The following is a 22,601-nucleotide window of genomic DNA, read 5'->3' on the forward strand; positions in this document are numbered from 1 at the left end:
CAAGACTTTGAGATGAGGTGAAGCTAGTGTGCCAAATGTACCTGTTAAAAGTGAATTATCACTTCTTATTTCTAAGGACTGACAGCCTTATATTATTTCTAACTTCCACAAGGGGACAAATGAGTAGTCTAAGAAAATTGATTTTAATACTTTGGAAATGGAAGCCTATTATTTTCATTCCAGTAATTTCACAAATGGTCATCACATTTAAATAGTTTTTTCTAAGTTATTCTCTTCCCTCTATCCCTTTATGTTCTTCACTGAAAGCGAAAGATGTAGTTTATTGCAAGTATGATACGTGAAGAGCCAGAGGTAATGCTGCGGTTCAAAAGGACACGAGCTTTTCGTTACTACATAATTAAGACATGAAATAGTAAACATGAATCATGCATTTAATTGTATGCTGTCAAAATGAGACTGAAAATGTTACTTAAAATATTCCTTTCTCCATGCTGAAAGCACTTCTAAGAGACTGAGACCACACACAGTTTATAATCTTTTCTCTTTCTTTTTCTACTTGCCATACAGGTTAATTACATTCATGTACCTTTTCCACATTATTTATTAGAATGTTTCTGCCTATACCATCCACATTAGCGTTCATAACTCACAAAACCAAGATAAGTACAACAATTATAGGTAAAAAAAAACCTCAGGTGAAGATGAATGCAGAGATTGGGGTAATGCATCTACAAGCCAAGAAATGCCAAAGATTGACAGCAAATGACCAGAAGCTAGGAGAGAGGCATGGAAGGGATTTTCCCTTGCAGCCCTTGAAAGGAACCAATTCTTCTGACACATTGATCTGAAACTTTTAGCCTCCTAAACTGTGGGACACTAAATTTCTGTTAAGCCACCCAGCTGTGGTACTTTGTTATGGCAGCCCTAACAAATTAACACACAAGGCTTTTATTAACCTCTCTGTGCCACATACATACATACATAAAGTATATGTATGAGTTTGAGTTTCCTCATATGTAAAATATGATAGTGATAATCATATTTACTTTCTATGTTTTTGTGAAGATTAAATCAGTTAGTAAATATAAAGTGCTTAGAATTATTCCTGGCACATAGAGACAAAGGGCAGACATTATTGGTTGGTTAAATCAACAACCATTCCTGTTTCCTCCTTCTTTGCTAAATACTAAATAGCATCCTGTTTGTCAGATGGATTTTCTGCTTTCTTGAAGATCAATAATTTCCTACTGATACAAGGGAACAGAAAACAGATTTTTTTTTTGCTTAGTAAGGTGGAAGTCACAGATTATAAAAGAGAGGATAGAGCAAATCAAAATGGCTAGTTTCAGAAGGTTAGAGTTTTTGTTTTTTTTCCCAGGAGGTTAGAGTTTTTAAAAAAAGACTAATGATTCAAAGGGCAGAAGAGGCCAAATGTCAATATTTTTAGAAAAAGAGAGCAGAGTTGTTAGACACATAGGTGTGAGCCAAAGGATGGAATGCTAAAATAATACCCTCTTCTTCATCCCCTATGACCATGGTGCCTTTGGATCAAGATATTCGTTTTTATAAAGCTGTTTTAGAATCAAAATCTTTCATTATTGTGCTTTCACTATTTCTGACTTAGCACACCAGTTTGTCTTATTAACAGAAAGTTGAGTAGCCTTGGAGAATGGAATACTACTTAGGTAAATTTTGACAAAAGGGAGATTAGCAGTCAAGATGATGTGGGGAGCAAATCCCAAATGATGTTGCAGTTGGTAAGAATGGAGGAAGGATTAGGCAATCTGGGGGAAAATTGGACAGTTGGGGACAGGAGATCGAGTGAGGGCATGAGGGTTGGAGGAAAAGGAAAAGAGAGAAAATCCTGTGTATGCCTCTTATAAATTCTGTATTTGAGATAAATTAATTTCTTTGAGTCTCAGTGTGTCACATTCCTAGGGCAGCCGTAGTAAATTACTACAGACCAAGTGGCTTAAAACAACAGAAATGTATTCCTTCACAATTCTAGAGGCCAGAAATCAAAAAGCAAGACATTGACAGGGCATGCTGTCTCTGAAGCTCGAGGGAGGATCCTTCCTTGTCTCTACCTAGCTTCTGGTGGTTGCTGGCAATCCTTGGCATTCCTCGGCCTGCAGATGCATCATTCCAGTTTCTGCCTCCGTCATCACTATGGCATATCACCTCTCTGTGTGTCTGAATCCAAATTTCCCTCTTATTATAAGGACACTAATCTTTGGATTAGGGCCCACTTTAATCCAGTATAACCTCATCTTAACTTGATTACATCTGCACAGACCTTATTTCCAACTAAGGTCGCATTCACAGATTGTGGGTACATAAGAGTTTTGGGGGAATCACCATTCAACTCAGTACAGTCAGTTTCTTCACTATAAAACTAAAGGATTGTAATAGGCACTCTGCCTCAGTTTTTTTATCTGTAAAATGGGGAAGATACCAGTTTCTACTCTGAAGGTTATTGTGAGAAGATGTTTGTTGTTCTTTGATTTCCCATTTTATCTTCCTTGCAATACCCTGATTTCCTTTGGAGGAATTATTGCTTCCTCAGTGAATTAAGTTTAGTGACTTGGTAATCATGGGCCCACCCCTCCTTAGCTGATGGGCCTATATACGACCAACCAATACCAGCTAGATGGGCTCTTTGAAAGTCTAATCCTGATCACAAGAATAAAAAGACTAAAAGTAGATGGAATCTGTAGTATGGTGGTTAAGGGCACAGATTCTAGAGAAAGGCCATCTTTGTATGGACCCTGACTCTATCACTGACCAACTATGTGGCTGGGAATTATTTAGCTTCCCTGTGCCTCAGTTTTCTCATGTGTAAAATGAGAACAGTAATAGTGCCTATTTCATCCAGTGCCAGCTACTGTCCTCGGCATTAGGTATGCATCAGTGAATAAAGTACAGGTTGTTTCTGCCTACATCGAGCTTTCAAACTTTGAGAGAGATAGATGCCAAACAGAAAAATGAATATTTATTACAAATTGTGATATGTATATATGTGTTATAAAAATTCTTAAAATAGTACCTCACACATAGCAACATGGAAGTGTGAGCATTTACTCGTTTATTTGAATGGCAGTATTTTGACTACAAATTACCCCTGTAGTTTCTGATTCCCAGCTCTCTGGAGATGTCTTAGATGCTGCTCATTTTTGAGCTTGGTTTTCTGCCCTTCCCGTTGGTGCTGGGAATTCCAGTTTACTTCCACTAAATTTCCTTTTGCTTAATTTAGCCAGAGGTAGTTTCCATCACTTACAACCTGAGAGCTCTAATGGATACAGTACTTCATAATGCTGTCATAAGGATTAAATAAGATTGTGTACATTAAGCATGTATGTGCTCAATCAATATTACTTTTTTTTGGGAGGGGCAACCTGGGTATTTGAAAATGGAAAGAATAGAGTCAGGTGAGAGTAAGCTGATAAACAGAATTAAACGGAAAAACATTAGCAGATGAATTTAGTGAGAGGAAGACCCAGAGGACTGGCATGATGATAAAGGAGGGCTGGCTTTCATTTATAGGGTCAAAAGTTAGAGAGCGGTTGACAGGTCAATCTGAGAAACTCACAGAATTGAAGACTTGAATGGAATACGTTAAAGGTATTGTTTTACTGTTGACAATATTGCCCCGGAAGATTTAACCTAATATACGCAGTCCTATAAAGAAGCAAATCCTTTCTTCTTTTTTTTTTGTATCACCTGAGAAAGCATTTTAGAAAAACAACCCTTAAAGAAAATGGTCTTTGTTCTTGGCATAAAGGACTACAAAAGGAAAACTAATAAAGAATAGTAGAGCCATTTGTTTGACACAAATCCATGTAGACTCATTATTCTAAGGTGCAAAGGTACACATCTTAAACCCAGGGGGAAAGGTAATATTGTGCTGATGGATGCAATATTATAAATATGCACATGCATATTCATATGTTGCCAGTTATTCTTTTGAAGTTGTGCAAATTACACATTTGAAAGCTAACTGAAAACGTGATACATATGGAAAACTCTTCAGCATTCTGAGATAAAAAGTGAATGAAAGAGGATTACTGCAAAAGCTCTTTTCCAGTCGTTTCTTCTATTCCATTTCTAATCATCCAATTCTACTCAGTCCTTTTAACTACTCCCATAGCCCAATTATCCTTTAGGCATCAGGAAATAGGAAGTACTCCAACTCTTGTTTGTCCCCAGTGCCAAGCTCAGACTTGGCTTTTGAAGATAAGCTCCTGTCTTGAATTAAAGGGCTGAAACAATAGTCAGCTCCAACTCTTTCCACCATGCCATCAGCTAATCGACATTCATTCATTCATTTCACAAGTTTTATAAAGTCTACGTTATTTTTGTGTGGTGCTGTCCTTGATGCTGGGTAAACATGGTCAATAAATACAGTTACTGTCTATATGGAACTCTCAAGCTAGTGAGCAAGACAGTAAAAAGAGAAACAAAGGAACATATATTTTCAAGTAGTGGTGTGTGCAATGAAGAAAATAAGCAGGAGGTAAGTAGAGATTTGGGACAGGGATGGGGTAGTGCTGGAGAGAGTGGACCTATTTAGATGAGGTCTACTAGGAGGTAAGGCCTTCTCTGTAACTGGAGGATGCAGACATGAGTGAGATCTGGCCCCAGGTCTCAGGGAGATCATTGTCAAGCACTGAAAAGGCAATTATGGTACCTACGGCTGAGGTGCTGAGGTTGGAGCATCTGTGTGTGTGTAGGCTGCTCTTGTGGAGCCTGCTGCTGGAGCTGTTGTATTTCTCAAGTTGGTGGCTCCTGCCCATGTTTTTCTTTTACAGTTCTCTGGTCCTCCTGTTTTGATGAAGGACTACTTGAGGCCAGCAGAGTCAGGAGAAGGTTGGGACTTAGTTTCTCTCTCCCCCAAATGACCATGTTTCTTGAAGTGGCCCTGTCCTGACGGGAGACCCTGTGGCCAATGGATCGAGTTCTTTAAGGGTTATGACACCTACCTCATCTTTCCTTTCTGGTGTCATTTGCCTTATGACTCCTCCTTGTCCTGTCATGGTTTCCGGAGATAACAAATCATAAGCTTTCCTGTGGGTTTTTCTTAGGTGTTCTAGGTATGGCATGACCTTCTTGTCCCCTGAGCTCTCACACCCATTTAGCCTCTTCCCCATGCCAGTGCTCTGTTGGCCCTATTTCTCTCTATAAACCCTCTCCTCCACAAAAAAGCAATTATTATTAGACAGAAAGTACTGTTAGTTATTAAGGAAAATTATGGCAGAGGACACACAAAGCAACTCCAGAAACTGAGTCAAGGCTATAACATACAATTCTGGCATCTGGGAGAAAGCATCAGGAAACATTCTCTCCCATGCACCCCCATCCTGCATAGAGGGATCCTAACTGGTAGGCTCTTTATGCTTGATCTTAGGTCTCTGGCTTGATTCCACAGAACTAGCAGAGGCCTTATCTAGGGTGAGCAACAAGCCCACAGTGGATGCTGAAGGGTAGCAGGAGGAAGGGAAGGAGATATTGTTATGAGCTATCTTAGGTTGGGCAGAGATTCAGATATGGTATTTACTGTGAGAGATCTCTTCAGAAAGGACCTGTTGGGGGAGAGCAAAGGAGAAAAGGTGAGGGAAAAGAGTTGAGCAAGAATGTGGTCTCAATTCAAGTCTAGTCTTACTTTGAACCTGGGGTTGGAGATGGGGACTAAGGCACACATACTTCACTGAAGAATTGACCCCTTTGAGGAGCTGTTTTTTGTACCCCAACATAAGTCAGTCATTGGTTGTGGGCTAACCCCATATACCATGGAGTAGGAGGATGTTGAATTCTCAGAATGGCAGTTCCATAAGCTGCAGGGCAGTTCTTCAATACTTATAGAAGGTATAGAGGGTAGTACGGTTCTGGAAAAGTGATCTGAGGGGTCATGCCACCAAACATTGACTTCACGAGGCTGAAAAGTTGGTACAATCCTTAAAAATAATGGTAATTTCTTAAATTATCATACATTGAAAGTGAGCCTCAGTAACTCTCTTGTATCCTCCCTTTTTTATGGCTCTGATAGAATTAAACTTTAGATAGAGGGAAAAGGAACTTTAAAATTTTGTTGGAGGAGATCATTGAGAGGATGTGACTGCCAGATGACCCTTGAGTTGCACCCTGGCAATTGGAGGCTCTTCACCCCTGGCCTGTCCTTGGATGTATGTTCCGCCCACTGTTCCCATAGCGGAAGCTGTTTTCAAGGATGCAGCCTTCAAAGAGCAATGTATTGTTGAGACCATCTGGACAGCATATGTGACTGAACCCACTTAAGGCATCTATATAAACTCTTAAGGTTCTGGCAGGTGGATGTGGAAATCTACCATCTTGCGGCCACCCGACACAAGATCTGTATGTAAGTTTCCTTGCTTATTAAAACTACCACCTGCTAATCTGGAGTGGTCTTCTTTTTTTTGGTCTCTCCATGCCTTTTCTGTAGGCGGGGAGGGACGGGTCAGTTTCAGATTTCACTGAGGAAGTTCCAAAGGTTTCAAACTAATAATCAGAAAGCCAGCCAGGATATTGAAGAAATGAGTCTTGGGAAAGAAGCTTTGGCAAGAGAAATTCCAAGTTGGCCATAGACCTCTGTGTGGGGAGGGGTGACCTGTAAGTTCGATGCTTGTGGACTGCTGTGTGAGTACAGGGATGCCTTGAAAATGCTTGGTACTTTAATGCACTTGTTTGAGGAACTATATGTAACGCACTGTGCCAAAGAAGAGAAACAAATGGCTCCTACAGTGGGGGGACTCTACTGTGGACAGTTCAGCCTGACTAGAGGCTGAAACTCAAGTTAGAAAGCTAGAAGAAGAGCTGAGGTTAGAAAATGACATGCTCTTGTCCACTACACTGCCAGTTTCAGGCTGGCAGACAGGGTGAGAGAGCAGGATAATGAGTTGGAGAACTTAGCGTGCCATTTTGCAAAGCTAGGAGGGCACAAACTGTCTCAGATTAAGGTCAGAGTGATGTGACAAAGCCTGATTAGAACACCAGGAGGTAGAACCCTGGGAAAGTGAAGAGAACAAAGAGGAAGATGTTATGGTGATTGACAATGAAACAGATGAAAGGCCCTGTCCCATCTGACCTGTAATACAAAGGAAAACAAAAGCATGGCAGCAGCAACCCAGCCAGCAGGGTAGCCCCCAATTCAGGAAACGTTCAGGATGACAGAATATACTCCCACTGAGCTTATTGATATAGCTTCCAAATTCCAGCAAAAGACCAGAGAGAGTATCCAGGCATGGTTGGTGCGCCTATGGGATACAGCAGGGTGATGACTTTTCTCTGACTGGGCAGGAAGCAGAAAAAATGGACAACCTCACCACGTGCCCTGCCCTCTGGTAGTGCCTGCATGGTGTTCCAGGAATTCAAGATACTCACTCCCTTATAGATTGAATTATTCTAGGTGGAGATGAATTATTCAATGAAGGGGATCTCCCTGGGCATGTGGGACCCTGGAAATCTCTAGAGGAAGTACAACAAATTCTTAGAGAATTGAGAATGAGACAGGCAATATATGTCCCTGACTTTGAAGACCCTGATTGGGCCACATTCACTGCAGGAATGAAAGCCAAGATACTCCAGTATGTCTCCACATCTGGTATGGGATACTGATTTCTGTGCCGAGCCCAGTCACGGGACAAGTCACTTAAGCTGTCGGGCAATCCAGTGCTGATCTGGGGGAAACTAACAAATTCCAGGAATGAGTACAAGCTATGGGAAAGACCTGAAACAGAGAGAGAACTGAAAAATCCAGAAGACTATCTCAACCAGTTATAAAGGATCCGATAAAAGTAACCTGGAAGCAAATGTCGTTCGATCTCATTGCTGCCGGGACCCTACCTGAAAAGATAAACCAACAACCCAATGCTGTATTGGGGGCCTATAGAAAGCTTTAAAACCTGAGCAACAGTTCAGACCTGTCCCACCTGGCCCTACTATCCCTGATGCTCTTGCTTCTCCAGGAGAAGCCTCAGGAATATAGTCCTCTTCTGGATGGGTGCCTCCTGTGCCCTGAGTACAGGATGCAGGCCAAGCCTACCTGGAAGTGAGGGCTGTCAAAGGTGATTGGAGACCTCATGTTGAGCTTACTATTCACTGGTTCCCCAGAGATAAATAATAGGTGAAGGCTCTAGTTGATACTAAAGTCAAATGTACTCTAACGCATAGTAACTCTTAGAAATTTTCTGGCCCCCTCAGTGCCATTGATAGTTATGGAGGGCAAAGAGTTATGGTCAGGAAGGTCCCTTTACACTGCAAGTTGGGCATCCTCCTCCATGAGAATATGAGGCTTTTCTCTCTTCAATACTAGGGAACATATTGGGCAATGATATCCTACCAGGATATCTGCAAACCTCTATCAGTGAATTTTGCCTCCAAGTTAGAGGAATCAAACTAATGCTGAGGGGAAATGCCAGCTGGGAACCAGTAAGTCTACCACCCCACAGAGGAGTGGTAGCTGTCAAACAATATAAATTGCCTGAGGGGCATAAGGAAATAGGAGAAACTATCCAAGAACTGCACCAAATGGGTATTGTATGCCCTGCCCATAGTGCTTTCAACAGACTGGTATGACCAGTAAAAAACCGAGATGGTTCTTGGAGGATGACTGTGGACAACTGAGAATTGAATAAGGTAATGGCCCCTATCCATGCGGCTATGCAGAAAATTGCCACCATTTTAGATATCTTGGCCACAGTATAGAAAGGTACCATGCTGTATTGGACTTAGCCAATGCTTTTGTCAGTATACCCCTGGCTGCTGAGTCACAAGATCAATTTGCCTTCACATGGGCAGGACCACAATGGACCTTTCAAGTGCTTCCCCAAGGCTACCTGCACAACTGCACAATACGTCATGGGATGGTAACCTGAGATCTATCTCTGTTCTCATTCCTCACATCAATAACACGGACTTGTTACATTGATAATATAATGTTAACATGTGAAGATTTGCCTCTGTTGCAGGATACTCTGCAGACTTTGCTGAAACACCTTGGAGGGAGAGGAAAGGTGGTGAACTCACAGAAAATTCAAGGCCCAGTCACTGCTGTAAAGTTTTGGGGGATTATATGGTCGAGTAAGATGCTTATTGTCCTAAAGGTATGATTGACAAGATGCAAGTCTATTCAACCCCTCAGAACATGAAAAAGATGCAAACTTTTGCAGGGATTTTGGGGTTTTGGAAGACTTTTATTCTGGATCTGACACAGTGCAGATGGAGATCCCTTATACCACCTTGTAAAAAAAGGGCACATATAGGACTGATGATCAGAGCAACAAGCCACCTTTGAGAAGGCAAAAATACTAGTGAAGCAGATTAAAGCTCTGGGCATCTCCCAAGCAGGGCTACCATTTGAATTAGAAGTGTCTTTGACTCCAAAAGGTATGGATTGGGCACTGTGGCAGAGACAACAGAAGGAGACAGTACCCCTAGAATTTTGGTCTGAGCTCTAGAAGGTGGGAGAAACCCTAAATACCTGATATACTGGAGCAACAGCTCCTAGCAATGGACACAGCACTCCCTCAGGTAGAGCCTTTCATGAAGAAACAACATATCATGATAAGACTTCCCTTCCTATCAAGGAATGGGTTGAAAATATGTTCCATGGGCCTACCTTTGCCATGACTTAAACTCCCACTTTGACTAAGTGACATGCCTATTTGCAGCAGAGGAACACCCTGTTGACATCCCACTGTCTCTAGAAATGCAGGTGCTACTAGGCCCTGTAGGATATCTAGATCCTCCAAATGTCCCCACCCCTATTGCTATGGCACTCCCTGCAGACTGTAGAGAGGGAAAGAGGAAAATTCTCGCTGATGCCTGATATACAGATCTGTCTAGTGGGGACAACCCACCTACCTGGACTGCAGTCACTATTCTTCCCAAGACTGACACCATCTGGATGGAAACATGAAAGAACCGCAGCAGCCAATGGGCAGAAGTTAGAGCATTTGGCTGGTGATCACTCATGAGCTCTGGCTGTTTACTCTGACAGTTGGCTATTCCAAAAGGATTAACCCTATGGCTTAGACAATGGGAAGCAGAGGGGTGGATGATCATGAATAAGCCCTTGTGGGGTCAGAATATATGAAAAGAGATTTAGGTTTGCCTACAAGAGCCTGGGGAAGTTTTCACTGTTTTCCTCCTCCCAGCTCATAAGGCACTGACACCCCCTCAACTCCCGGCAATCAGGAAGCTGATGTCCTTGCTTGGGTATGAGCCCTAGTAACTGACTCTTCAGTAGATACAGCAAGTTGGATGCATAGAAAGAATGGCCACCATAGCACCTGGGTGGGATGGTGTATTGCCAGGGATGTCTGATTGACCTTAAAATACAGTCACTTGATTAGTGCAGTAACACCCTGTTCTGTGTGTTCTAAACAGCACTTGAGGCAACTGTCAAAGGAGCCTAGAGCCATCCACTGGAATTCTAACAAGTGAGGGATTAGCAAATTGATCATATTGACTCCTTCCCTCTGAGTGAGCGTTCTAAATATACTTTGGTTTATGTGGACACCATGTTTTGCCTCACCCAAGGTCTCCACTGTCACTGCGCAAACCAGGCTGCTACCATTAGGGGATTAGAGAAACTGAGTACCATATATGGATGCGCTCGTAGAAGAGACAGGGATTTCAAAGGTCATGATATGCAAGACTAAGCAAAGGAACATAACATTGAATGGAGGTTGCATTTCTCCTGTAACCCAAAAGCAGCAGGATTAATTGAAAGGAAAAATGGAATATTAAAGCAGAAGACTAAATTACTAACAGGTAAAACCACCTTGGTTGGGTGGACTAAAGTACTATCCCAGCCTTTAATACATTTGAATGATCAACCAGTAGGATGTGCTGCCCCACATGCCAGACTGGGATTCCTGCTGAGATACCCAACACTGTGAAGAAATATAAAATTATAGAAGTCATAGGAGGCAGCCAGTGCCCCACCTCTCACTGTGAATCAATGTGCTATGCTGCTGAGAACAGCAAATACCATTACGCCTGGGAAAGGCATTATCTACTGGAATTTGCAATGGGACATCCCACTGGGATGGATGAGTTACTTCGCATCCCTTGGTGAGGGGGAACTGCTCAATCTTCACCAACATCTTGCTGTCCTGGTGCAAGCTGGACCTGTTGAAACACACTATAGCTGGAATGGAAAACGCACCATTAAAAGAACAGAAAAGGTGGAAGTCTTGGTCTGGTATATCCTGCCCCCAGTCCATCTCCTCATGCCTGATAATGCTCTCTCCCTGGACCAAGATGTATGGTATGCACAACTAGGTCAGATTCCTAAGCTACAGCCACATTAACATCTACGGATCAGGCCACAAATGTACTTCTTACAGGAAGGGAAGACCTTTCCATACAAGTTCTTAGCAAATATCTGTCTTTTTGACCTTCGATTTCTGCTTCTCCTGTGGTATCCAGTCACAGGATGGGCACATTCTGTTTTCTACTGGTACAATCATTTGGCTAACATCTTTGTTCTCTCCATTGGCTTGAGGACATTATAGCACACATAGAAGCCTAAATTCACCTAACAAACCTTAAATGATTGCTGGCAAAGCCTGTGTTTACTGAACACTGAAACCTCTCTAAGGAAAGAAGCTGCCCTCTAAAATAGGATGGCCTTGGACATTATGACTGTCTCACAAGGAGGCACCTGTGCCATTACCCAAACAGAAGGTTGTGTGTTTGTACCTCATGAGTCTTCTAATATATCATCTTTATTAAATCACTGAGGACACAAGTGAATGCCCTAAGTGATCCAACCCAACCCCCAGGCCAGGGGACTTCAAAAATTGGTGGTTTGGATTGTGGGGCTTTTGGTGGAAAAAATAGATACTTATAATCATTATCTTAACCTGCATTTTCTCTTGCATGTGTCTATATTGTTGCTGTGGTATCTGCCTCCAATGCATCCAGATAGCCTCCAAATGAGCCACATCCGTGCTAATGAAACCCCTTGCTGACCACTCAGGGCACGTTGTGGAGGAGGAGGGCGTAGAAGATTGTAAGAGCCGCTTACAAGGCAGGGAGTTTTGGAGGAGGTCATTGAGAGGACAAGACTGCTGGTTGACCTACAAGCTGAACCTCGGCAATCAGAGGCTCCTCACCCCTCCCCTGTCCTTGGAATGTACGTTTTTCCCACCGTTCTCATATCCAGAACTGTTTTCAAGGACGCAGCCTTGAGAGAGCAGTGTGTTGTTGAGGCCATCTGGATGGTATATGTGACTGAACCCAGTTAAAGCTTCTATATAAATTTTTACAATTCTAGAGGGCAGGTGCAGAGATCTACTCATCTTGTGGCCACCCAAGACAAGCCTCATAAGTTCTATTGCTTTATAAACCTGCCACCCACCAATCTGGGGTGGTCTGCCTTTTTCTTCAGTCTCTCCTCGCCCTCTGTGCATGGGGGCCAGTTTCAGATTTCACCCAGGAAGCTCTTGAGGTTTCAAACCAACAGATATCAAATCTGTCTCTCCACCAGATTCAGGTACAAGGGCTGATATCTATAGCTGCAGGAAAGAAAGGGCCCAAGTGAAAGTAGATGGACGGGCAGCAACGGAACGTAAACAAAAGAAAAGTACTCTCTGGGGAAGGTTGCCCTACACCAAGGACTTGATTTGTTCTCCTCTGTACCAGGTAAATCTGTGACATGAGAAGGATCCATAAGCTCTCTCACTCTGATTCACCCATAATATTGGTCTCACTTAACCAACTCCCTTGGCTCTGATTCCATGCTCACTAAGCAATCCTGTGACTGGTTTGGCTCACTAACCAATCCTGTGGTTTCTCAGATCTGCCTGTAGTGAGAGAATCTTTTGTCATACTGACAGACACATTTCAGATGAACATAACAGCTATGTTTCTCACTGAAAATGAACAAATTGGGTGACTGTTTGTACTTCAGTCAGTTGTGAGTTTGGTTTGCTGGAGTCATTTCCCCTGCATCTAAGCAACCCTGTGACAAGGTTGTAATAAATGTGCAGCACTTTCAAAGCTGAGAATTAGAACAGGAGCCCTGGTAACCTCTCCCAGTTTCCCCGACTTCCTTGTAGTGCACCTCTTTTTAGCTTTAACACATAGATGCTCAGGGCATGATGGAGAAATCTTTGGATCTTTGAGTGTTTGTGGGGAAGATAGAATTTTACTTTGGTCTTCATGAATGTGTATGTCAGGGAAGAACACAGACCTCATAGAGAATGGTATGGAGTAAACTTGCCAGCACTCCAGAGGTGATTAGACAACAGATGAGAGCAAGACAGTTTATATCTTACGGCACAGGAAAGAAGTATCCTGTTCCCCTGCCTCCAAGTATCCTGATCCCCCTTTCCCACAGGGAAAGGCAATGAGCCAAGATGGATGCTAGTCATGTGGTAGCTTACACCATCCTTAAAGTTTGGCACACTCAGCCGTAATGTGCATGGACTCTCAGGGCCTGAGGAGGACTGCCTTTCCCAACAGTGCATACTCCAGAGAGATAGGAGAGAGCAAGGAATTCTAAGAAGGGGAATAGGTGTACAAATCCTGTGAAGCAGAGTTAGCATCTGCCAGTTTAGCTGCAGTAGAGGGTTACTCAGAGGAGCCAGGAGAGTGACAGGTGAGATATGCATTTTAGAAAGATCGCTAATTAGACTGTGGAGGGCAATTTAGGGATAGGAAGGAGGGATTTAGGTGGGGAGACTATAGTAATAATCCAGAGGAGAGATAAGGAGGACCTAAACTGGGGTGGGGTGGAATGGAGAGAAGTGATTGGTGATTGAATGAGATTTGGAGGACTGGAAAAGGTGAAGGGATAATTACTATGTTCCAGATATATCCTTGAGCAACTGAATTGACTGTGCTGTTTCTGGAGGTGAGAGAGCAGGTCGAATGGAGAAACACTGACTTCAGTCTCAGATGTGATTGAATTTTAGGTGTCTATGATGCATCCAAGTAAAGAGGCTCGCAGGTAGTTGGATATGTGAGTTTGCAACATAGGAAAAGATTGGGCTGCACAGATACATAAGATGTTATTAAAACCGAGATGAAAAATTCTTGGGACCAGACGAGATCCTTGGAGAACTATGTAGAGTTAAAAAAGAAGTGGAAACAGAATGGAATCCTGAGAGACTCTAATACTTAAAAGATGAATACAGAAAGAATTGCCTGTAAAGGAGACTGAAAAATAGCAGCCAGAGGTGCTTCTGGGACAGACTTCCAGGACAGTGTGTTGTCACTGAAGTCAAGAAACTGCAAGGTTTATGGAGGAGGAAATTTAGTGAGATAAACACCAAAACATGTTTGGAAGAATTAGTAGTCAATGGACTTTGGAGACGATGCCGGGTAGAATGGTTTGGAACGGGGAGACTTGAAGCAGGAAGAGTTAGAAGGGCCTTGCAAATGCAGCATAACGGGAAATGAGTAGTCAGACCGTTTTAATGCGGAAACTTAACTATTGGGTTTCCTTCCTTTTCCTTCTACATTAGAAGGAAAGATTTCCTTCCAAACCACTGAAAGGAAAAGGACAACCACTCCTTCCAAAAGAATGGAATGAAAATATTTTTTCTCTTTCAGGGAACTTTTGAAGATTAACTCCTCCCTCCCCTCAAAGAAAAGGTAAGCAAGTTTTTCGTTTCCAGTTTTTGCTTTGATTTTCATGAGCCACTGTGATCTAATTAAAGAAAAAGCAGAGACTAGGGCTTTTTTGGGTTTGAGGATAAAAGAGGATATAGGGAAGAGAATAAGGAAGTAGAAAGGTGATTGGCAGACGGACACAGGAAACCAATTTCGAGGAGGCTCTTTTCCTCTGGTGAGTCAGGTGAATGATCCTGGAGGACCCCTGCTAAGGCCATTGTTCCTATGCCCAGGAATCTTAGGCTGCTGCATCATCACCAGCCGTATTGCCCTAGCCAGCACTCAGGCCTGTGTCTGCTGCTCCTCAGGCTCCCTTACAGAGGACCATCCTCATAGGTAGCAGCAGCACTGCAGTCTGCCCAGCTGTGTGAAGTTTTCCCCAGCCTTGTGCAACAGTGCCCACCCTTCATGCCCCAAGAAACCCATAAACCCAATGAGGCCACCTGCTTATGTAGCAGAAGTGTGATGGAGATACATTCCTGAACGTGCATTAGGTAAGGGTGGGAGGCAACAGCCACACACGATAAATTGGAGACGCCTGACCTGGGACATTGTTCAGTGACACCTATCGCCACAGTGCGAAATAAGCATAAGGTAAGGAAGGGCTGCCTAGAGACCTTGTGGGGGAACTGAAAGGCAAGTGTGGATTAGAGATAAATTATGAACGAAGAACAGGGCTTGATGACTGGTAAGACATGTGGGTAAGACAACTCCTAGATTTCAATCCTGTGTGATTAGAAAAATATTTTAGAAAAACTAAAGCTGGAAATTTCTATTTGCATCCTTTTGGGAGAAAAGTTGTCAGGCCAAAGAGGAAATCTGAGCTCCCTGGAATGCCGCTGTTGGAGTTATCTTTCCTATTATTTAGGTGGTAGGAGGAAACTATAGGCAGTGCATCGCTGTAGGCCTTTACATTTAACTTTTCCCTTTGCTTCCTTCCCCTCACCAGCTGCATCTGAAAAGAGATGAGGACAGGCTTCCAACACCCACTTGCACACTGACATACTTCCTTCTTCATAGATTGGGTACATGCTTGCACAGGGAGCACCTGATTCTGAAACCCCAGTGGGAATGCAACAACCCACATTTTCTAGAGGCGGAATAAAGTAGTGGTTAGTAGTAGTTAAGAATGTGGATTTCTCAGACTTAAACTCAGACCCCAGCCCTGTAGTTTAACAGCCTTGAGGCCTCAGCAAACCACGCAACGTCTCTAAGACTGTTTCTTCATTTGTAAATAAGGTTGTTGGGAGGATTACATATGATAGTGTATGTAAGGGGTTTAGCACTCTTCTTGGCTTATAGTAAAGGCTTAGTAAATATTAGTTGTTATTAATTATGAACTGCTTTAATATAGTGTTTTTTAATAGTTCAGGGGCCCCCATCCCATTAAAATCTCCAAACCCATCACGTCAGTACTTGGTTTTGGATTTCCTCACTATCTTCCCTCTCACTTTTCTTGAATTAAAGGTATTTTCTTTTAAATTACATATTCAATAATATTTGTTGAGCCTTTATTATATACTAAATATAGATAACGTACTGAGGAATATTTCAAAATCCTATATTTACTTTATCTCATTCAAGCTTCAAACTATTCTGTGCAGTTGGTACTATGATGGGCATCTTACACTAAGAATCATAAAAACTAAGGGAAATTAAGTGGCTTGACCAAGGTTATAAAGATAGTAAGTGGCAGAGTTGGGTTTCAATACAATCTGTCTGACAGCAAGTTCCCCTATACCAAGTTGACATTCTTGCTGTTACTGTAGGAGATAAGTGAGGAGAAACTTAACTTTCTCCTTAAGTTTGACTAAGTGATGGTTTGAATACTTTGAAAAATGTTCCCAGTTATTTTGACATTGTGTGGTGATAGTTTTAGTCACAAAGAATTGTGCTTTGAAAACAGCTTTGCAATTTTGACTTTGGTTCTTTAGATTAGATTACTACAGTGAGAATAGCTTTTTGTCCATCTCTACTTCTCATGTATTCAATTTCGTGCAAGTATCTATCCTGGCTCCACAAAGCTGTATGCTTTGGGGGAAGCTCCCCCTACCTCAGCCCTAGAGATTGGCCTGGTTGGTGGAAGGGGAGAAATTCTTCTCTCTTTCCTACTGAATGGTTCAGCAGTAGGGGGATGTAACCTCATTTAGGCTGGGACTTGAGAGATTTGGTTCTCTAAGACCCAGAAAATGAATAAAAAAATAAAGACATCAAGAAGAAAATAGGATTTAGAGCAAAGTTGGGGGCAATGTATAAAAAAATTTTTTTAAGAGTGTTTGTTGTGGATTATGTTTCACCTAATCTCTTTCAATAGAATAAGTCCCTGGTATCATTTGTAAGTTAAAACACAATTGACATATCGAATATGAGTATATTACAAAAAATAATTCCAAACTTTGCCATCAGCTTGGAATTTGTTCTTTATATTTCTCCCTTTATTTGGAATTTGCTGCAAGGTTATGGTATGTCCTTGCTTCCTCGTCTCATCTGGATTGTACTCTCAGCTTTTAGGTCAAGCGTGGTCACTGCTTGGGCTCCTAGTTAGAGATGACAACCCCTTGTCAGATGTAAACTGACTTTGGTCCAGGGAACAATAACTATGAGAACTCTGTTAATAAAAGTCTCTAGTTTAGCCTGTTATTGTGGAATGATTTTTTCATGGAGTGCTTATTCTCAACATTCAAGAAATCAGTAACATTGTCATTTTAATAGCTTCTTTTTATGGCAGATGCCATAAGCATATTTCCTTTCCCTTCTAGCACATTGCCTATTATGCAGATACAACTTTAACCAAGCAAGGTTGTAAGAGGTATAAATAAATAATTTTGCATTTTCCTCATAGGACAAATGACTAAATGCTAATTTGGAATCTGGCAAACTTGGCTGGCTTGTTAGAAAATTTTAGAATAATGTGCCCCCTTACTGCAATTCATGCCATATATTCTATTTTATATAGCAAATCCCCGAATAAATAAATGAATTGTGCTTCTCCTAATGCTATTTTTTGGAAGACAGGAAACTTATGCATGGCAGAGGCAGAAATTTAGTGTTGCTTCCACTGACTGAATCCTATTTTTCATTTATATATTCCTACTATCCTAGATGGAAATGATGTTGTTTCTAGAAGTTTGTCTGTATGATGACCCAAGATATCACCTCTGATGTTTCAAGAACTACTTTATTCCATGGGATTTAAAGTGCCTGTATTTTCAGTAAGTACAGATAGATGTGGTTATCAGTGGATGCTGAGAATTTTGTGCATGCTAAGATACCTGCATTAAATTCACTCTCCAGAGTGAGAGACGTTATGTTATTCTCTGATTCATTTAGAATTATTTCAAAAATTAAAGGACTAATTAGCATTTGAAAGCTGAATATCACACAGTGGAAATCTGGTAATTCCATCTCTAAAACTCCTACTTTTGGTCCAAAATTATTTTTTCAACAAAGATTTACCGAGCACCAGTTGTGTGTCAGGTACTGATCTTGGCACTGGGATAGCAACGGTGGAAAGAACAAAGACCCTGTTCCCATGTAGCTTATATTCTAGTTAGAAGAGAAAGAAAATACATTAGTAAACTCATAAATGTGTTACATGTCATGTGTGCTTTGGAAAAGGTAGACAATTAGAGATGCACTTGTGGGAGGGTGGTGTTAATTTATATGGACTAGTCAGAGAAGGCCTTTCCTTTTTTTTGGCACCTGAGCTAACAACTGTTGCCAATCTTTTTTTTTATTTCTGCTTTTTCTCCGCAAATCCCCCCAGTACATAGTTTTATATTTTAGTTATGGGTCCTTCTAGTTGTGGCACGTGGGACGCCGCCTCAGTGTGACCTGATAAGTGGTGCCATGTCTGTGCCCAGGATCCAACCCAGCAAAACCCTGGGCCACTGAAGCGGAGCACATGAACTTAACCACTCGGCCACGGGGCCAGCCTCTGAGAAGGCCTTTCTAATAAGGATACATGTAAGATGAGCAACAAGAATTGGACTTAGCAGTTGAGAGGCTGGGCAACTGGAAAAACTATCTTTGTGCGGGACTGAGACTCAGCTAGTATACAGATGTAGCTGTGCCAGTCTTTTTACCACTAATTCGTCCCTGTTCTATACCACTTACATATTTTGAAAATCCTTCCTATCTGTGATGGTATTAAAAAAAAAGGAGAAAAAAGATATTACAATTTTCTGACAAGAAAGTTTCTGTAGAAGGACACAGTGAGACAGGTGCTACATTCTTCAAGGAACAAGGGAAATGAGCTGGAGGCGTGGATATGCATGCAACAAGGAGGGACATGTGGTGGTACGGTTTAATGGCTTGAGCTTCAAAATAGCTGAAGTGTTTTAGGGAGGAGGCAGAGATAATGGTCCTCGAGTGGCAATAGGGAATAAAGTGGACAGCCTCACCATCTCCAGACCCAGTGAAATAAGTGGTGTGTGAGAAATGATGCCACCTGCGTTGGCTACATGCAAAGCAGCATCTTTAGAGGAAAGCAGATTTCAGTTAGATAGGAGTAGAGGGAATATTCAGAGAAGAAGTCAAGGATTAAGAGTATTTTGTCAGTGACAGGTAGAGAAGCTCAGAGAGTATGGTAGAAGGTCAGAGAGGTCAACGAGTGGTGGAATCTTCAGACAGATTAAGGGGAAGTACAGACTAATATGTGAATAAGAGCCCAGGTAATGGGAGATCAACTAAGTAGTACTTAGCGATGTATGGCAGGGTGTGATGTTTCCTGAAGGCTTATAGCATTGAATGTGGGAAGATGGAATGTGGTATCTTTCCGGGCGAGGCATAGCTCCATGGGTTCCTGGTTCTGCCATGGGAATGGTGGTGTGGAGGCCGCGGTCGCATTGTTTCATCTGTAGGATGCGTGACTCTCTGGGCACTGTCAGTGAGCTCTGTCTAATGCCATACAGTGAGCATATGGCATAACCAATTAATCAGATAAACCCCATAGCTCTGCTTCAACTGTACACATAATATCAAAACATCTGAATCAAAATGGAAAACTTCCACTAATTATCCAGATGGCTTTGAAATATTCAGTTGTTTTCATTATGTGGGACAAAACCTTTGCGTGACTACCTGAAAATTTAACTTTTGTACTGACGTGCTTGATATTTTAAAGACATGTCTCTGCCTGTTTTGGCTAAAATTACATACACCTTATATTCTGTAGATGTTAGATCACTACTTTACGAAGGAGGGGAGGCAGATTCTATATGAACTTGATTTCCGGATGTGATTTAAACTCTTCAATGTATCTAAATTTTTTCAAATGGATCAACATAGAAATTCTGAAAGAGTTGATCATCAGGAACCACCCTTTCTGGACAAGGGAAGTTGATCATTTAGCACCTTTTCTTGATACATCAGGTTCAAGAGCATTTGGGGAAAAGGGGGAACGAATATCCTACAGTAGAAGAGTCACTAGATAGGGTTTTAATTCAACAGTGCTGGTTGGTGGCTTCTCAGGCTAAACAATCACTGCACAGACTAGGAAAGGGATGTGGCCAGAAACCACATTAGTGGCACTTGTGGGGCCAGATCCCTAAGCCTTGGATTCTTGAATTTTGTGTTCCTTCACATGTGGAGCAACATTCTCCCTGGAGCTTTTTCAGGTATCTTCCCTTTGCCTGTTGGTTCACAACCTCAGGAATTTCCTGAGTGAAATCTGAAACTGGACCCCATAGATGGAAGGCAAGGAGAGACTGAAGAAAGAGGCAGACCACTCTAGATTGGTACGTGGCAGATTTAATAATCAAGGGAACTCACGTATGAGGCTTGTCTTTGGCAGCCACTAGACAAGTAGATCTCTGCACCTGCCCGCCAGAATCTTACAAGTTTATGGAGAGGCCTTAACTGGGTTCAGGCACATATATCATCCAGATGGTCCCAACAACACTTTGCTCTCTCAAGGCTGCCTCCTTGAAAACAGCTCCACCTATGGGAACGGTAGGCAGAGTGTATATTCCAAAGACAAGGGAGGGGTGAGGAGCCTCTGATTGCCCAGGTCCAACTCCAGGATCAGCTGGTGGCCATGTCCTTTCGATGACCTCCTTCAACATTGCCTTCAAGCTATTTCTGTTACCACACAGGAGTGAAACCATAGAGGCTGAGAAGGCCAAGCCTCAGGGCACTCTATGGAGAGTCTGTCAACAGATTTGGGTCCCCCTTGTCCTAACAAACTCTGCTCTGAGGAGTCGAATGAGTCAGCAAATTGAGGAATAAGTTGGCACTTGCTTAGCAGATATTGTATTTCTTTCTTCGTTAGTTTCCTTGAGTGTCAAATGAATGGATAGGCGCAGATAATCTCCAAACTTCTCTTAATCCAAACTGTAGATAACCCTCTAAAAATCTTAGGATTCCAGAAAAGATCTTCAGTCTTGCAAATGATGGGCCAATAAGCATCTCTGAAATATTTTACTGAAAATGGGTCTTTAGTTGCAGCCTATGAGGAAAATAATTGTCAAACTGTTACACACATTTGTTGGAATTTTATTAATACATAGGTATCAACACAACCAGTTCGTATGCACCTTAGGAATAAGAATAACACATCCCTTACGGGTTTAACTTTTTAGTTTTATTCCATGAAGGAGACAAAGACAGTTTACTTATTCTGCAATTACTGTAGGTGGAAAGCTATCAATAAAATCCCATGCTTTCCCCAGTGGTTATGCAATCCTAATAATTAAATCTACACATCTGCTAAATAACACCAGTTTCAAAGTCTAGCAATTTGCATGGAAGAAAACAGATGTCATTCTGGTGTAATCTCTTCACTTTCACCACGAGTACTGTGAACGCCGCACACCCTGCAGTGATTAATCTATCAAAATACTCTACTCCATTTACTCTATTTTATTACATCCTGTGTCACAGGAGATGGAACAGCTGTTTCTGGATAGAAGGCAAAGAACTGGTACAAAATAAAGCATTCTCTGAATAGGTGCACAAACCAATGTTCCTGAATTATTAGAAAAGAGAGATCAAGTGTCTACAATGGGATGATTTTCAGAAACTCCAGTGCAACTACTGTCTCAGTCTTTAGCATAAGTGAATGACCTGAAACATACAATGGATAGGTGCATTTTCCCTTCACAGAAAAATAGTTTTCAGTGGAATCCCCTCCTTCGGAGTTGAAAAACCCATAGCCTTTGTTAAATAGAGCAACTTGGTTTAAAGACAGGTTCTTTCCTAATTAAGTTACCATCAAGTGAAACTCCACCTTAAGGGGAAAATGCAACATGTAACATCATCCCAAATTATAGAAACTTATGTTGAGAGATTTATATAGAAAAAGTAGAGTTTATTATTCTAGTGAAATTTATCTGGTTATGAAAAATGTTATGAAAGAGGACATTGAAAATTTGTTGGAATGGGTTACCAAATGGATTTTCAGTGCTGCAAATGAGATATAGAAAAGACAGAAAATGGAGAAATTTAAAAAATATACATGCTTTTAATGTCTTCTTAGGAGGAAAAAACCATATTTCACTACACGAGCAAATCTTATAACTTTGGTGAGCATAAGAATTCCTCGGAGCGCCAAAACTAGAGATTCTCATTCAGTGAGTCTAGGATTAAGTTCGGGAATTGGAATTTTTAAGATGCCTTCTGGTTAATTCTGATTCAGGTCATCCTTGGACAATTCTATGAAATACTGTCTAGATAATTGTTCAGATAAACATTTATCATTACTAAGCATCATGTTGTACATATACATAGTGGGCACTCAACATATGCTTGCTGAATGCATGGAACAAGTAAGAACTCTATCTTTGGAGTTAAACATTTGTGTTCAGGTTCCAGTCCTACTTTTGGCTAGTTGTTTCATTTTGGGCTGAATCTTTATTCTCTCTCAGCCTCAGTTTCCTTGTCTGTAAAATGAATATACACATACTTACCTTCCAGAGTTATTTTGTGGGTTTATCATTAACGATTAAACTCCTAGAAATATTTGTCTATACGTGCTGCCTTCAATTCCTTTCCTCTCATTC

Source organism: Equus asinus, chromosome 20 (genome assembly GCF_041296235.1).
Source record: "Equus asinus isolate D_3611 breed Donkey chromosome 20, EquAss-T2T_v2, whole genome shotgun sequence".
NCBI lineage: Eukaryota > Metazoa > Chordata > Mammalia > Perissodactyla > Equidae > Equus > Equus asinus.